Here is a 16,914-nt window from a genome sequence, read left to right as displayed (position 1 = left end):
GTCAGGCAACACCTAGAGTACTGTATACAGGCCTGGAGGCCTCGTTTCAAGAAGGATGTAGAGCTGCTGGAACGAGTACAGAGAAGGGCAGCAAGATTAGTGAATGGAACAAAGGGGTGCTCTTACGAATAAAGGGTTAAGTTTTGCAAATTACAGTGTCTGGAGACTAGGCACCAGCGAGGTGATCTGATAGAGGTGTATAAAGCCTTGAATGGTTTGAGCATGCTCAATGCTGATGGGATTCTTCCTCTTGCTCAGAATAATCACCTGAGAGGGCATAAATTCAAATTGAGGAAAGACAGATGTAGGATAGACGTGCGGAAATTTGCCTTTAGCCAGCGGGTGGTTGGTTGGTGGAACAGACTTTCATCCCTTGTCGTGGAAGTTGATAGCCTAAATAAGTTTAAGGCTCAGCTGGACAGGTATTTTGAACGAACAGAGGGGTGAAGTGGAAGTGGGTTTTTTTGGCTGATGCTGCATAAGCTTGCTTTCTTGCATCAAATGCCTCTACTAATGCTAATGCTAATCAGCCAAAGTGGTCAGTGTACTGTATGAAACAGCACATCACTTCCTGTGGTGTGTTATTTTTATATTGTTTTTACTGCGCATTATGCCTGTATAAGTAAGTGTTTAAATTCTAATTTTATATAGTGCAAGCTGAGAATCCCAGAATAATTCAGGATTGTCAAACTAATAGAGTAAGCTTATCTGCGAAAAGATCTAAACTTCACAAACACGTTATAGTTCATTTCACAAATATACATGGTCTCGATTTTAATCTCAACGATGTCCATTTCCACTTGCAGTCTGCCAAATCCCATGTACTTTTTCTGACAGCATCTCAGTTATTGGTTGATTCAACTACTGCTCATCTCAGTTGCCCAAATTATTCGCTGTACGATTCCTTTTACCTCAAAGGTGGTACTTGTGCATATGTCCATTCCGATATTCCCTGTCAGAGACTTGGTAATTTGGAATCTCCTCTGGCTTAAAATCTCTCTACCTTGACGTGTCAAATTCATCTGTCGTCTCTACCATTCTCCCAACTCCATTAATCACTTCGACCTCTTTGACTTCCTCTCTTTGCAACTTGACTTTCTCCAGTCCAACTCAGTTTAGACTGGACTCCTAACAGTGAGGTAATTTTCCTTGGTGATTTTAATGTTCAAAACTCCAGCTGGCTTCCATTTTCTAGTCACACAGACACAGCTGGTCGAGATGCTGAGGCTTTTGCAATTACTAATGACCTTGTGCAGACTGTTCATTTACCTACAAGAATACCGGACAATCCTAACCATACAGCCAACATGCTTGATCTTTTTCTCACAAACAATCCTTCTAAGTACACGGTCAAAGTGAGTGGTCGATTAGACACTTCAGATTACAACTTGGTGATTGTCTCGTCTCCAATGGAGCCTTTATCTCATGGCTATTCCCAACTTCGTGTTGTTTGTCATTACAAGAATGCAAAATGGGATGACTTGCGAGATTTTTTTTCTTCTTTTCCTTGGTTGGATTACAGTTTCAAAACTTCTGATATCAACATTTGCTCAGATCGTGTCAGTGAAATTATTCTCGTAGGAATGGAATCCTTTATTCCACACTCCACTTTAAAATCTCGTCCTTTATCTAAAACTTGGTTTTCCAATAAATGTGCTAAGGCTGTTCAAAAGAGAAGAATGTTGCATATCGTAATTGGCTTATTTCCAATTCTTCAGTTTCATCTTCTGCCTACACCAAAGCTCGCAACAATTGTAAAGCAGTTATTAATCAGTCCAAACTAGATTTTGAACAGGCTAAGAGTAGAAAACTTGCTTCTTGCCCTAATGGTAGCCGAGCATTCTGGACTCTTGCCAAAACTATTGGCCACAACCTTTGCCCATCTCTGCTCCCACCTCTGTCAAAACCAGATGGTTCTGTTTTCACTTCAGCCAAGGATAAAGCTGACCTGCTAGCATCCAATTTTTCTTCCAACTCACATATTAATGATCTTGGTAAAACACCTCCCATCATTCCGAACATGCTCAATTCAATGCCTCCTGTGGTCTTCCATCAAAAGGATGTCAGAATGATTCTGATGAATCTTGATGCTAAGAAAGCTCCAGATCCTGATGGTATTTCTCCACTTGTTTTCAAAGCCTGTGCTCCTGAACTTGCTCCTGTTCTTTGCCACCTTTTTTCACTTTCTTATTCCAAAGGTGTTTTTCCTTCTGCTTGGAAATTTGCTCATATCCAGCCAGTTCCTAAAGAGGGTGACAAGTCCCTCCCATCCAATTATCATCCCATTGCAATTACTTCAATTCTTTCTAAATTAATGGAGAAATCGATTAACTGCCAACTCTTAAACTACCTAGAAACCTTCCATCTGATCAACGATCACCAGTACGGATTCTATCACTGTCAATCCACAGGTGATATTCTGGCTTATGTTACCCATTTATGGACAAATTCAATTGAAAATTTCGGTGAAACACAAGAAGTTGCTCTTGACATCTCCAAGGCTTTCAATTGTGTTTGGCATAAAGGTCTTCTAAACAAGCTTCCATTTTATGGTTTGCCAACTGTTTTTTGTAATTGGTTATCCAGTTTTCTCTCTGATCGTTCACTGAGGGTGATGGTAGATGGCTCACTGTCTTCTAACTTCTCCACTAATGCTGTTGACTTTTTCCATTGACTGGAAATCCTATCCATGATAGCACATTGCATTCCACTTTCCATTTTGAGAAACCTTGCCCTGCTCAATCAGCTTCAACTTCTCGAATATCCACTACCAATTCCTTAAATGCCAATCTCCAGGTAATTCTCCAATGGGGCAAAGACAACTTAGTTGATTTCAATCCTTCTAAAACTCAGTCTTGTCTTACATCTCGCAAAAAGGATTCTTCTACTCCTATGCTTATCTTCATTGACACTCTGATTTCTAGGCAAAATGATATATCTCTTTTGGGGAATACCCTGACTTATTAATTATTATTATTATTATTATTATTAGCTTTATGGCGCAAGGAAGCCTGAGGCTTATGCTGCACCAATCAAAAAAAATTCCCGAGTTACCCTGAGAGAGAGAGAGAGAGAGAGAGTCAAAAGGGAATCACCAAGAAAGAGAAGAATGATGATATCCAGCTCAGGACCCTGGGTGTGCCAAGCCCATCTCTCTTGGTACAAGCACATTACAAATATTGCTTCCTATGCATCTAAAAAACTTGGTTTTCTCTTTCGCTCTCGGCATTACTTTTCTTCCAAACAGCTGTTCACTCTGTACAAATTGCAAATCTGCCCAACCATGGAATATTGTTTCCAAATCTGGGGCGGTGCCCCCAAACCTCTCTCAGGCGTCTAGATTTCATTCAGAAGAGGGCAGTTAGGTTAATTAATGACTCCTCTCTAACAGAGTCTCTCCACGTGCTGTCTCATAGATGTACTGTTTCTGCTGCATGCCTTTTCTACAGATACTTCCATGGGTGCTGTTCTTCTGAATTGGCTTTTAGAATTCCCGCTCTCTCTTTTAAAACAGTCTGAACACGTGCCATCACCAGCCAACATCTATTTACTCTTCAAACCTCACCGAATCAACTTTTCATCTTCCTCGTTTATTCATTCACCTGCCGTTTTCTGGAACAACCTTCCTTCATACATATTTCCTGAAAATTACAGTCTACAGTAGTTCAAGTCTAATGTCAATAAATATCTTCTTTCATCTTCTCAACCTCCAACCCACGCACGGTACTAAGTACTATAGGTTCTGATACCTCTCGTGTTTGGTGTTTTCATAAAAAAAAAAATAAAAAAAATTGGAAACTCTATTCCTTCTTTCCTGAGATTGGCTAACTTCGGCTCCCACATGAACAAACTTTTAAGAATTGATCCAGTCTCTGATATGATTTGAACCAGATCTCTCCAAAATGAATGATAAGCGGTAAACCCACTATACTGTCATGGAGATTACAGTATGAAAGCATGCATACTGTAAAAGCAGTCTTGGATGGCCCTCTTTTTTCAGTCTTAAATGAAAAACATTCTTTTTGATAATTCCCCAAAGAATCATCATGTTTTCAGCTCTGTACTTCAGGTCTGCAACATCATATCAGTTTTTCACTGAATTACAAACTTGAATATTCTCTTTGGCCACATTGTAATATTTCAAATGAAAAATTACCAATACTTTCTGAATATCATATGCATATTTTCTTATAATTTGTCTAATACACTTCATAGTCATTGATCATCCAAATACTCTGCAAATTGCAGCATCTGGAGACTAGGCACCTGTGAGGTGAGGTGATCTGAGCGAGGTGTTTAAAGCTTTGAATGGATTGAGCAAATTCAATGCTGATGGGATTCTTACTCTTGCTCTGACCACACACACTCACACACACGAGGGAGCACAAATTCAAGTTGAGAAAAGACGGTTGCAGAACAGATGTGCAGAAGTTTGCCTTTTGCCAGAGGGTGGTTGATTGTCGATAACTGGAACAACTTCTATCTGTTGTTGTGGAAGTTGATACACCCAACACTTGATCTTTGAAAAAGATCAACACTCGATATTTTTCTCATCAACATTCTTTCAAAGTAAACAGTCACTTTTAGTGATCCTCGAGGCACCTTATACCACAACTTATATTGGCCATTCTTAGCTTCATAATATTTGGCATTGCAAGAATGTGAAATGGAATGATCTGCATGATTTATATTCCTGCTTTCCTTTGGTTGGATTACTGTTTTAAACCTTCTGATCCCAACATTTGCTCAGATTATTGCAGTGATATTTTTCTTATAGAAATGAAATTATTTATTATTTTGGAAAACCAAGGAAAATATCCTTCTTTTTTTTTTTTTTTAAACCAAGGAAAATATATATATATTTTTTTGGAAAACCAAGCTTTAGCGAAGTCAGAAGATGCTTTTGGTTCAAATGGTACTCAAGTGGTCTGGTCTTTTGTCAAAGCAACTGGCTGCAACTTTTATCCAACTATACTTTCATCCCTGTTACAATCTGATAGTTCTGCTTCATTCTCAGCTAAAGGTAAAGCTGATTTACTACAAAGTTGCTTGCTTTTCTTCTAATTCTTGACAGCTAATCTTGGTAAATCACTTCCTACAATAACAAATACTTTATATTCCATGCCTTCTGTATTTTTTTTTTTTTTATATAAATCTCCCAAATATGAAAGGTAATAGAACCTATAGTACTTAGTATCCGTATGGGAGAAGAATGTTAAGGAGAAAGAAGATACAAGTAATCATTGACATTAGACTTGAATTTCTGTAGATACAGAATTTCAAGATACATGTGAAGGAAGGTTGTTACAAAAAAAAAAATGCTGAAGGGATAAATGAGGAAGGAGAAAAGTTGCTTCTGTAAGTTTAAAGTCAGACAGTAAATTGAGGGTGATTGGCTATGACAAATGCTTCAGACTGGTTGGAAAGGGGGGGGGATTTGTACATGGCGATTCAGAAGAACAATGCTCATGGAAGAATCTATAGAAAATAGAAAAGACATGCAGTAGAAACAGCACGTCTACAAGACAGATAGTGGAAAGAAGTTGTAAAAGATGGGTTATTAATTAACCTTACCTCCCACTTTTGAATGGACTTCAGAAGCCTGGGAGAGGTTTTAGGGGCACCACCCCAGATGTGGGAACAATATTCCAAAGTATGGCAGATTTCAGATTTGTACAGAGTGAGTTAGTTGTTTAGAAGAAAAGAAATGCTGAGCGAGAGAGCTCAGTTTCTTAGATGCAGATGGAGCAATTATTTGTGATATAAAATCTAAAAGATATTTCTTGGCTAAATACCTAAGAGTATGAAGGAGTTTATTTATGCATGGGTAATGCGCACACATCATTTCTACTACCAGAACAGTTTTAATGCATCGTTTCAATTATATCTCATATTGTGAATACCTTCACAATGATTTTCCATGGTATTGCACTTCCTCAAATAAGTAGTTTGCCAAGAAATATCTTTTAGATTAAACCATGCACACCATCCATCAGGCATCTTTCATATTGTGGAGTTATACTTCATAACTGGGTTGTCACTACTGCAACAACAGGGTACCTCCGCACCCACCAAGGAGGGAGCCAAAAAGTCCTAAAACAGTGCCATCTGTGTGGTGGTATCCGCCAAGAATAAGTAACAATAGTCTTCTCCATAGGTGAAGCATTACTTATTCAAAGTAGTGCAATATCGTGGCAAATCGTTGCGAAGGTATTCACAATATAATATAATTAAAACAATGCATTAAAATTGTCTTGATAATAGAAATGATGTGTGTGCATTACCAGAGGCATTACTAGGGTTGACAGAACCCAGGGCAAATAAAAAAATGGCACCCCTTGAAAACTGTTCTTTAAAATTCTGGCTGAATTGTTATATTGGTATTCAAACTAGTTACTCATAATAATACCAGTAACAAAATAATAAAAACAAAATACACTTTTATTGTTAAAAAAATGAAACTTATATTTGGTGCCCAGGGCACGTGCCCCACCCTAGCTATGCCACTGTGCATAACTCACGCATAAATAAATTCCTTCATACTCTTAGGCATTCAGCCAAGAAATATCTTTTAGATTAAGCCATGCACACCATCAGGCATCTCTCATATTGTGGAGTTATACTTCATAACTGGGTTGTCACTATTGCAACACCAGGGTACCTACCCACCCACTGAGGAGGGGACCAAAAAGCTTTGAAACAGTGCCATCTGGGTGGTGATATCCACCGAGAATAAGTAACAATAGTCTTCTCCATAGGTGAAGCATGACTTATTCGAAGTAGCACAATACCATGGTAACTCATTGTGAAGGTATTCACAATATGAGATATAATTAAACCGATGTGTATGCATTACCTGTGCATAAATAAAATCCTTTATTTATGATATGGTTATGCAAAGAGAGAGCAGAAGTCAGGATAATACCTTACAGAGATATTTGATTTTGTCTAGAAATCTGAGTATCATCAAAGGTAAGCATAGGGGCAGCAGACTTTTCTTGCAGGATATAAGCCAAGACTGAGTTTGAGGAGGATCAAAATTAACTCTTCTTCATCCCACTGAAGAATTACCTAGAGATCAGCATTTAAGGAATTTGTGTTGAATAATCAAGAAGTTGAAGTTGTTTGTGAAGAGAAAAGTTTCTCAAACTGGAAGGGGGAACGTAGTGTGCTATCATCAGCAAAATTATGGATAAGTTTTCAATTCAGTGGAAAAAGGTCATTAATATACAGGAGAAAAAGAATGAAAGAAAGAACTGAACCATAGAGAACACGAGCATTAAACTTCTGACACCACTTCGAAGGGTGAGGCATTGAGTGGAGCAGAGTGTAGGAATAGTAGGAGGTGATTTACCTAGATCAGAGGTTCTCAATGGGGCAATATCACCCCCAAGGGGATAAAAAATGGTTTTTGGGGGCAAAAAAATCATGGTTACTACAATAGTTTGTGGCTCTCCAAAGTTCAGCCCTACCTGACAAGATCCAATTCCTTAATATTTAATTTCTCTCATTGGTTTTTTTTTTCCCTGAGACAACTGATTTTTAACATATCTTATATTAGGAGTGAGTGAGAAATTTTGATAAAAGGAAGATAGTGCATGTGATTTAATTCAACCGCCTTTGCATGGGCATTAAATGCCTAAGTGCTTTCAGAGGTAATGTCTCCGCAATCCTTGGCATTTACGCCTTTTGACAGCTGAAACCTTGGCGGTGGCATGGTGGGCATGATTTATTTATTTATTCTTTTGTTTCATTGGTCAATATATGAGGCATGGATGGGATGAGGAAATGTTTCAGTCTATTGTTTCTGCTTTCTAAGAGACAATTAGTATTGATTTATTGTTTCCTTGTGGAAGTTGTTTATTTTTGATCTACAGTGCTTTTGTGAGTGACGGGGGCTATGAGAGTTAAATAAAAACAGTTTATGTTTTATTATTTAATTCTTTGTAGTTATTCAACCCATCATCAATCATGCCCAGTGCTGAAAAGAAAAAGTGTCGACAGTATCTGGAAGAATATCTAGCTTATGGTTTTATTGAAAGCCCATTCGACTCAAGACAGCCCATGTGTCTTATGTGTAACAGTTCTTTTTCAAATGAGGCTATGAAGCCATCAAGACTTTTAGATTACTTAAAAAGGAAACATCCTGATAAAGTTGGTAAACATATTGAATATTTTAAAATAGAATTTTAAGCAACGTAATGCTGTTACTTCCTTATTTAAGAACAACACACAAACAAATGATGATGGAATTGCGTGTTATAAAACTGCAAAAATCATTGCAAAAGCTCCTAGTGCTCACACAATTGCTGAGATTGTTACACAACGCACATTAGAGACTGTATTTCAAAAGTGATGCATCAAAATCCTTCCAGTATTTTAAAAGCATTGCCATTGAGCAATGATTCAATTTGAAGACAATCACCCCAGATATGGTAAAGTGTTTGAGATTTGTACAGAGCAGGTGGTTTAAAAGAAAAGTAATACCAAGAGAAAAAAAAGAAAATCCATTTTTTAGATGCAAAGGAAGCATATTTATGTCTATGATAAGAGAGATTAGAAGTCAAGTTAACTCCCAATAGAGATATGTGATCTTGCCTAGAAATGTCAGCATCATTGAAGATGAGCATAGGAACAGTAGACTCTTTTTGTGAGAAGTAAGACAGGCCTGAGTTTTGGAAGCATTGAAGTTAACTAAGTTTTATTTGTCCCATTGGAGAATTACCTGGGAATCAGCATTTAAAAAATCAATGGTGAAGATTCTGGGAGTTAAAGCTGTTTATGGGCAAGGTTTCTCAAACTGGAAGGTGGAATGCAGTGTACTGTCATCAACAAAACTACAGACAGCATTTCCAGTCAGTGGAAGAAGATCATTAATATACAAGAGGCAAATAGTGGGAGAAAGAACTGAATTTTAGGGAAGACCAGCATTAGTGTAAAAGTTAGAAGACAGAAGGTCGTCTATCATCACCTGCAGAGAGCAGTTACAGAGAAAACTGGATAACCAGTTGCAAAAAATTGAGCAATCTGTAAGATGGGAGCTTGTTTAGAAGACCTTTATGCCAAACATAATCAAAAACTTTAGAAATGTCAAGATCAACTGCTTTAGACTCACCAAACATTTCCACTGAATTTTCCCACAGATGAGTAACAAAAGCCAATATATCACCAGTAGCTTGACACTGAGAATCCATATTGACAGTAATTGATGATGGAAGATTTTGGAATAATATAATTGCATAATACATATATATTTAAACACATAACTTACACATACTCTAAAACTTAAGGTACTTGAATGCCATCTTTTACAATAACTTATGCATTTCAACACATTAATAAATATACGGAAACTCACAAGTTTCTGTAAAAAAAAAATGGCACAAAAGCACCTGAGGTTTTGAAATATATTTCATATGTTTAAAATATATATATATATATATATATATGTACTATGGGATTTGATGTAAAAAAAATCCATTATATTCTTGAAAGTATTTGTACACTAGAACATTTTCATTTGATTATTTATTCAGAAATCATAGCATGGATTCCCTCCTAGCCTTAATTAAAGCTGTGGTCCTCTGCTTTTGAACAATTTATGACAGTAGGCTATATCCCCCAATCCAGTGTTCCAGTCAATCCCAAAGATGTTCCAGTAGATCAGTGCTTTGCAACCTTTCTTAGTGATGGATCCCATTCGCAAACCAAAATTTTTCATTTATATTTTTAAGCAATAATATATAAGTATGCAAATTAAGTAAAAAATACATATAGCAAAACTCTAGATACCTGAGTACCATTTACCAAATGGGAAATATATTGTTCAAAAAAGGATAGGTGGAATAGGACGAGAGTATGTCTGCTAGGGGAAAAAAGCAGTGTGTGTACCCTATATGCACAAAAGATGTTTTATTTTATGTAAAACATCTATGGCAGCACTAGAGTAAAACCATTTAAATTTTTGAATGGTTTGATCGAAACTTGCTTACTTACTTATGCCACTTAGAATGTTGATGTTGAGCAAAATCTCGCATTTTATTTTTGCATAATATGTCTTTCTTGTACCCACTTCTTGCATAATATTATATCAAAATCTTATCACAATTGTAAAATCATTTAAAATTTTTGAATGGTTTGATCGAAACTTACTTACTTGCTACTTAGAAGGTTGATGTTGATCAGAATCTTACATGTTATTCTTGCATAATATTATTATCCGCTTTCTTGCATAATATTCTGCTTTTATTCTTGCATAATATTATCATGAAAGGTTATTGCAATTGTAAAACTATTTAAAGTTTTGAACGGTTTGATCGAAACTTATTTACACTACTTAGAAGGTTGATAGTGATCAAAATCGTGATAAGCAGATTTTATTAAAGTCTGCATTTTATTCTTGTATAATATTACAACCCACTTTCTTGCATAATATTCTGTTTTTATTCTTGCATAAAATTACTACCATTGCTTACTCTACCAAATCAATGTTGGAGTAAATCATTAAAGCAAAATCATTAGCAATCGATTTTACTGTAGTGCCACCATAGATATTTTCAAATCAAAAATTTTGTTAACAATCAATCGCGCTGTTTCCGTTACATCAATTGCGTCATTTCTGTTACAAGAAAATTTCGTTACCAATTAATTTTACTCTAGTGCCACCATAGATGTTTTCACATCAAAAAGTTGATGGTGTCGTAGATCAGATATCTTTTAAGGGTCCAAAGGATGATATTGTTGTACTTCACATTGGCACTAATGACATTAAGAGTAGGAGATCTGCAGACTTACTTAACAAGTAGAGGTAAATGTTGGAAAAAATTTATGAGTTAGGGTTAAATTAGAAAATGTCTGAAATTCTGCTCAGACATAGGAGGGGGTATACAGTGAGAGCCTTGTCAATCTATTCAACCCTGGAGAGACGGTGCAAGGCTCGTGGGGTAGAATTTTTCTCATCTTGGTCTGTGCTTGTTAACAGGAGAGACTGTTTTTACAGGGATAAGATACACTTAAATAAGTGGCAGTGTAAGAACAGGTGCATGTATACTTGCATGTACACCAATGCTAGGAGTACAGTAAATATATTTTATGAATTTGGGGTGCAGGTCAAGGCACCAAAGGCAGATATTGTTGGGATATCATCGACATGGTGTCACACAGACATAAGGCATGTAGAATTGGAATTTGGAGAGTACAGTGCATACAGAAAGGATAGACAGGACAGGAAAGAAGGAGGGATTATGCTGTTAGTTAAGAACAGCATAACCCCCCCCCTCCCACATAAAATCTAAGGAAGTGGATCTAGTTGACAAGGGTGGACAATGCAATGTTGAGTCAGTCTAGTGTGATATAAGCACTGGGAAAGCAAAATTGAGAGTACGAATGTGTTATCAGGCTAATGACTCTGATGAGTACAACGAACAACTGTACAGAGAAAGAGAGAGGGCCAGTAAATCAGAATGTCTTATAATGGGGGATTTTAATTTTCCAGATATTGAATAGAACTTGTGTTTTGGTCACTTGCACATTATCAAGACTTTTGTGGATGAATCAGATTATTGGAGGATTGTTTTCTACAGCAGCAAACAGAAGGAGTAATACCCTCGATCTGATTATCAGCAGTGATAATTCATGCATTAAGAATCTGCAGATAAAAGGAACCACTTGTTGGCAATGAACTGACGTGGGATTTACTTAAAAGTAAATCACACAGGGATAAATGGAAAGTTTTTTTGCTTTCGTAAAGAATGGTCTGACAGTTTTATATGATTCATTTCACAAATATACGTGATTCAATTCTAATCTCAACGATGTCCATTTCCACTTGCAGTCTGCCAAACCCCATATACTTTTTCTGACAGAATCTCAGTTATCAGTTAATCCAACTACTGCTCATCTCAGTTGCCCAAATTATTCACTGTATGATTCCTTTTGCCTCAAAGGTGGTACTTGTGAATATGTCCATTCTGATATTCCCTGTCAGAGACTTGGTAATTTGGAATCTTCTCTGGCTTAAAATCTCTCTACCTCATTGTGTCAAATTCATCCATTGCCTCTACCATTCTCAAAACTCCACTAAACACTTGGAGCTCTTTGACTTCCTCTCTTTGCAACTTGACTTTCTCCAGTCCAACTTTCCTAACAGTGAGGTAATTTTTCTTGGTGATTTTAATGTTCAAAACTCCGGCTGGCTTCCGTTTTCTAGTCACACCAACCCAGCTGGTTGAGATGCCGAGGCTTTTGCAATTTCTAATGACCTTGCACAGATTGTTCATTTACCTACAAGAATACCGGACAATCCTTACCATACAGCCAACATACTTGATCTTTTTCTCACAAACAACCCTTCTAAGTACACGGTCAAAGTGAGTACACGGTCTAAGTACTTCTAAGTACACGGTCTAAGTACTTTAGGTACCTGAGATCACAACTTGGTGATTGTCTCTTCTCCAGTGGAGCCTTTATCTCATGGCTATTCCCAACCATGTATTATTTGGAATTACGAGAATGCAAAATGGGATGACCTGCAAGATTTCTTTTCTTCTTTTGATTGGTCGGACCACTGTTTCAAAACTTCTGATGTCAACGTTTGCTCAGATCGTGTCAGTGAAATTATTCTTGTAGGAATGAAATCCTTTATTCCACACACCACTTTAAAATTTAATCCTTTATCTAAACCTTGGTTTTCCAATAAATGTGCTAAGGCTATTCAAGAGAAGAATGTTGCATATTGTAATTGACTTGTTTCCAATTCTTCAGTTTCATTTTCTGCCTACACCAAACTCGCAACAATTGTAAAGCAGTCATTAATCAGTCCAAAACTAGATTTTGAACAGGCATAGAGTAGAAAACTTGCTTCTTGCCTTAATGGTAGCCAAGCATTCTGTTGTCTCTCCCCAAGGCTACTGGCTGCAACCTTTGCCATCTCTGCTCCCACCTCTGTCAAAACCAGATGGTTCTGTTTTCACTTCAGCCAAGGATAAAGCTGACCTGCTAGCATCCCATTTTTCTTCCTACTCGTGTATTAATGATCTTGATAAAACACCTCCCATCATTCCCAACATGCTCCATTCAATGCCTCCTGTGGTCTTCCGTCAAAAGGACGTCAGAAGGATTTTGACAAATCTCAATGCTAAGAAAGCTCCAGGTCCTGATGGTATTTCTCCATTTGTTCTCAAAAACTGTGCTCCTGAACTTATTCCTGTTCTTTGCCACCTTTTTTCACTTTCTTATTCCAAAGGCGTTTTTCCTTCTGCTCATATCCAGCCAGTTTCTAAAAATGGTGACAAGTCCCTCTCATCCAATTATCATCCCATTGCAATTACTTCTACTCTTTCTAAAGTAATGGAGAAATCAATTAACTGCCAACTCTTAAACTACCTAGAAACTTTCCGTCTGATCAACGATCGCCAGCATGGATTCTGTCTGTGTCGATCTACGTGATATTCTGGCTTATGTTACCCATTTATGGACTAATTCAATGGAAAAGTTTGGTGAAACACAAAAAGTTGCTCTTGACATCTCAAATGGTTTCGATCGTGTTTGGCATAAAGGTCTTCTAAACAAGCTTCCATCTTATGGTTTGCCAACTGTTTTTTGTAATTGGTTATCCAGTTTTCTCTCTGATCACTCACTGAGGGTGATGGTAGATGGTTCTCTGTCTTCTAACTTTTCCACTAATGCTGGTATCCCCCAAGGTTCAGTTCTTTCCCCCACCCTTTACCTCTTGTATATTAATGACCTTCTTCCATTGACTGGAAATCCTATCCATAGTTTTGCCGATGATAGCATATTGCATTCCACTTTCTGTTTTGAGAAACCTTACCCCGCTCAATCAGCTTCAACTTCTCGAATATCCGCTAACAATTCCTTAAATGCTGATTTCCAGGTAATTCTCCAGTGGGGCAAAGATAACTTAGTCAATTTCAATCCTTCTAAAACTCAGCCTTGTCTTATATCTCGCAAAAAGGATCCTTCTGCTCCTATGCTTATCTTTGGTGACACTTCGATTTATAGGCAAAATGATATATCTCTTTTGGGGATTACCCTGACTTCTAATATCTCTTAGCATAACCACATTACAAATATTGCTTCCTTTTCATCTAAAAAACTTTGTTTTTCTCTTTCACTCTCTGTGTTACTTTTCTTCCAAACAGCTGTTCACTCTGTAAAAATCGCAAATCTGCCCTACAATGAAATATTGTTCCCACATCTGGGGCGGTGCCCCCAAAACCTGTCTCAGGCTTCTAGATTCCTTTCAGTAGAGGGCAGTTAGGTTAATTAATGACTCCTTTCTAACAGAGTCTCTCCACTCGCTGTCTCATAGGAGTACTGTTTCTGCTGCCTGCCTTTTCTACAAATACTTCTATGGGCACCATTCTTCTGAATTGGCTTCTATAATTCCTGCTCTCTCAGCCAACATCCATTTACTGTCCAACTTCAAACTCATAGAACCAACTTTTCATCTTCCTCATTTATTCATTCAACTGCCGTTTTCTAAAACAACCTTCCTTCATACGTTTCTCCTGAAAATTACAGTCTACAGAAGTTCAAGTCTAATGTCAACAAATATCTTTTTTCGTCTTCTCAACCTTGAACCCAAACACGGTACTAAGTACTATAGGTTCTAATACCTCTCGTGTTTGGGTATTTTCATAAAAAAAAAAAAAAAATGTGATGATGTTACTAATAGCAAATTCTAAATCGGTAGCATTCAAGAAATTAATCTGGAAGCTACTAGGCTTTTCATTCCAATTACAAAATACTGTTCAAGGGATAGACCTAAATGGATGTCAGATGAACTAATGAGACTTATTATTAGCTATATGCTGCAAAGAAGCCTGAGGCTTAAGCTGCACGAGCCAAAAAAAATTCCTGAGTTACCGTGAGAGTGGGGGAGGGAGAGTCAAAAATAGAAGGGAATCATCAAGAATTTGTGGTAGAGAAGAAAAATGCATGGAATGTATATATATATATCAGAAGAGACAGATGTTTCTACAATCTAGTTACAAAGGAAGTTATGCAAGCAAAGGCAGATTGGAAGAAATCTTTGTCAAAGTATGCAAAGACGTCTTTACTTATGTAAATTCTAGAAAAAAGGGAATGAATTAGATTGCTCCAAATGATATTGATGATTCAACTGTCGATGCTGCTGCTCAGGTAGCTGACAAACTGAATGAGTAATCTGCATCTACATTCAGAAATGAGGAATTCTGTAGGGAAGTGGAGGCCAGAAGCTTATTTAACTCTAATGGGGGAGTAAATGATTTTGCAATAACTGAGAGCAAAGTGGATGACAAATTATTGAAGTTAAACATCAGAAAGGCACCTGGGGTGGATGGGATCTATCCAGTTATAATAAAGGAGGTAGCAAAGGAAGTAAGCAAACTCTTAGCCATAATTATGAGAGCATCCTTGGATTCAGGGGAAGTCCCCACAGCAGGAGATGTGCAAATGTATTCCCAATTCACAAAGGAGGATCAAAGGGTGATACAAGTAATTACCATCCTGTTATTTTAATATCTGTTAAGGAGAAAATAATGGAGTCACTGGTTAAAGAAGCATTGCAGGATCAGCTAGACAAGACTGCAGTTATAGTTCTGACAAAGGATGAGTTTGTTAGGGAAAATTCTTGTCTGACCAATTTGAATGGATACTATGATGTGAAAACAAAGGAATTGGATGCAAAAAAAATTTTGATATCATATACTTGGATTTTAGGAAAGCTTTTGATGCTGTTGCACATGGAAGACTACTGTACAAATTGGAGCAGCATGGGATTAAGGGCAAGTTGCTGCTATGGATAAAGGGATAGTTGAATGGGAGAAGACAGAGAGTGGTAATTAATGGACACTGCTCTTCGTGGACAAACATCATTGGAGTCCCCCAGATTTCGGTGTTGGACCCATTGCTGTTTTCTGTATTTATCAATGATATTGATGAAGATATATCATGTTTAATATTCAAGTTTGCAGATGATATGAAGGTTGGCAGGGTTGTTAATGACATTAATGACAGTATGCTACTGCAAAAGGATCTAGAAAAGTTTTGCAAATGGGCTGAGAGATGGTAACTGAAGTTTAATCATTGAAAAAAGCAAAGTACTGCATATGGGTAGCAGTAAACCCAAAGTAATATGCCAACTGTGCAGTACTATACTCAGGGCAGTACAAAATGAAAAAGATCTGGGGGTAATTGTGCAGTCAGATGTGAAGTTTTCTGAGCAGTGCATACAGACTGCAAGAGCAGTTCATGGGGGTCTTGCAAAGGATATATAGAAATTATGCTACCAGGGATAAGGATCCCTTTGTATTAGGCAATGGTTAGGCCATACCTTGAGTACTGCCTACAGGTCTGGAGGCCTCATTTTAGTAAGGATATAGAACTGCTGGAAGAAGTACAGAGAAGTGCAGTGAGCTTGGTAAATGGAACAAAGGGATACTGTTATCAAGAAAGACTTAAGTTCTGCAAATTGCAGCATCTGGAGACTAGATGCCTGCAAGGTGATCTAATTGAGGTGTATAAAGCCTTGAATGGTTTGAGCAAGCTCAATGCTGATAGGATTCTTCCTGTTGCTCAGATTACTCACCTGAGAGGACATAAATTCAAATTGTGGAAAGACAGTTGTAGAATAGATGTGCAGAAATTCGCCTTTAGCCAGCGGGTGGTTGACTGTTGGAACAAACTCCCATCTGTAGTTATGAAAGTTGACAGCTTAAATAAATTTAAGGTAGAACTAGAGAAATTTTGGAGTCAATGGATGGGTGAAATGGTGAGGGGTTTTTTTTTTTTTTTTTGGCTGATGCTGCATAAGCTTGCTTTCTTGCATCATCTGCCTCTATTAATGCTCATGCCAATTTTTTTGGAAAATTATGAGTTTCCATATATTACAATCACATCTATATGAGATTG

The 16,914-nt window shown here is 37.4% G+C and overlaps 1 protein-coding gene across 1 annotated transcript in view; it reads right to left on the bottom strand.

Moving 5' to 3' along the window:
* Positions 1–16,914, bottom strand: part of LOC150088120 (uncharacterized) — a 1,786,788-nt gene that overhangs the window by 53,083 nt on the left and 1,716,791 nt on the right. The gene's annotated exons all lie outside the window — the stretch shown is intronic.

The sequence above is a fragment of the Mastigoproctus giganteus genome, chromosome 3 (assembly GCF_048544385.1).
Source record: "Mastigoproctus giganteus isolate SK-2022 chromosome 3, ASM4854438v1, whole genome shotgun sequence".
Lineage (NCBI taxonomy): Eukaryota > Metazoa > Arthropoda > Arachnida > Uropygi > Thelyphonidae > Mastigoproctus > Mastigoproctus giganteus.
The sequence above is the reverse complement of the archived record's forward strand: the minus strand, read 5'-3'. Positions and strand labels throughout refer to the sequence as shown.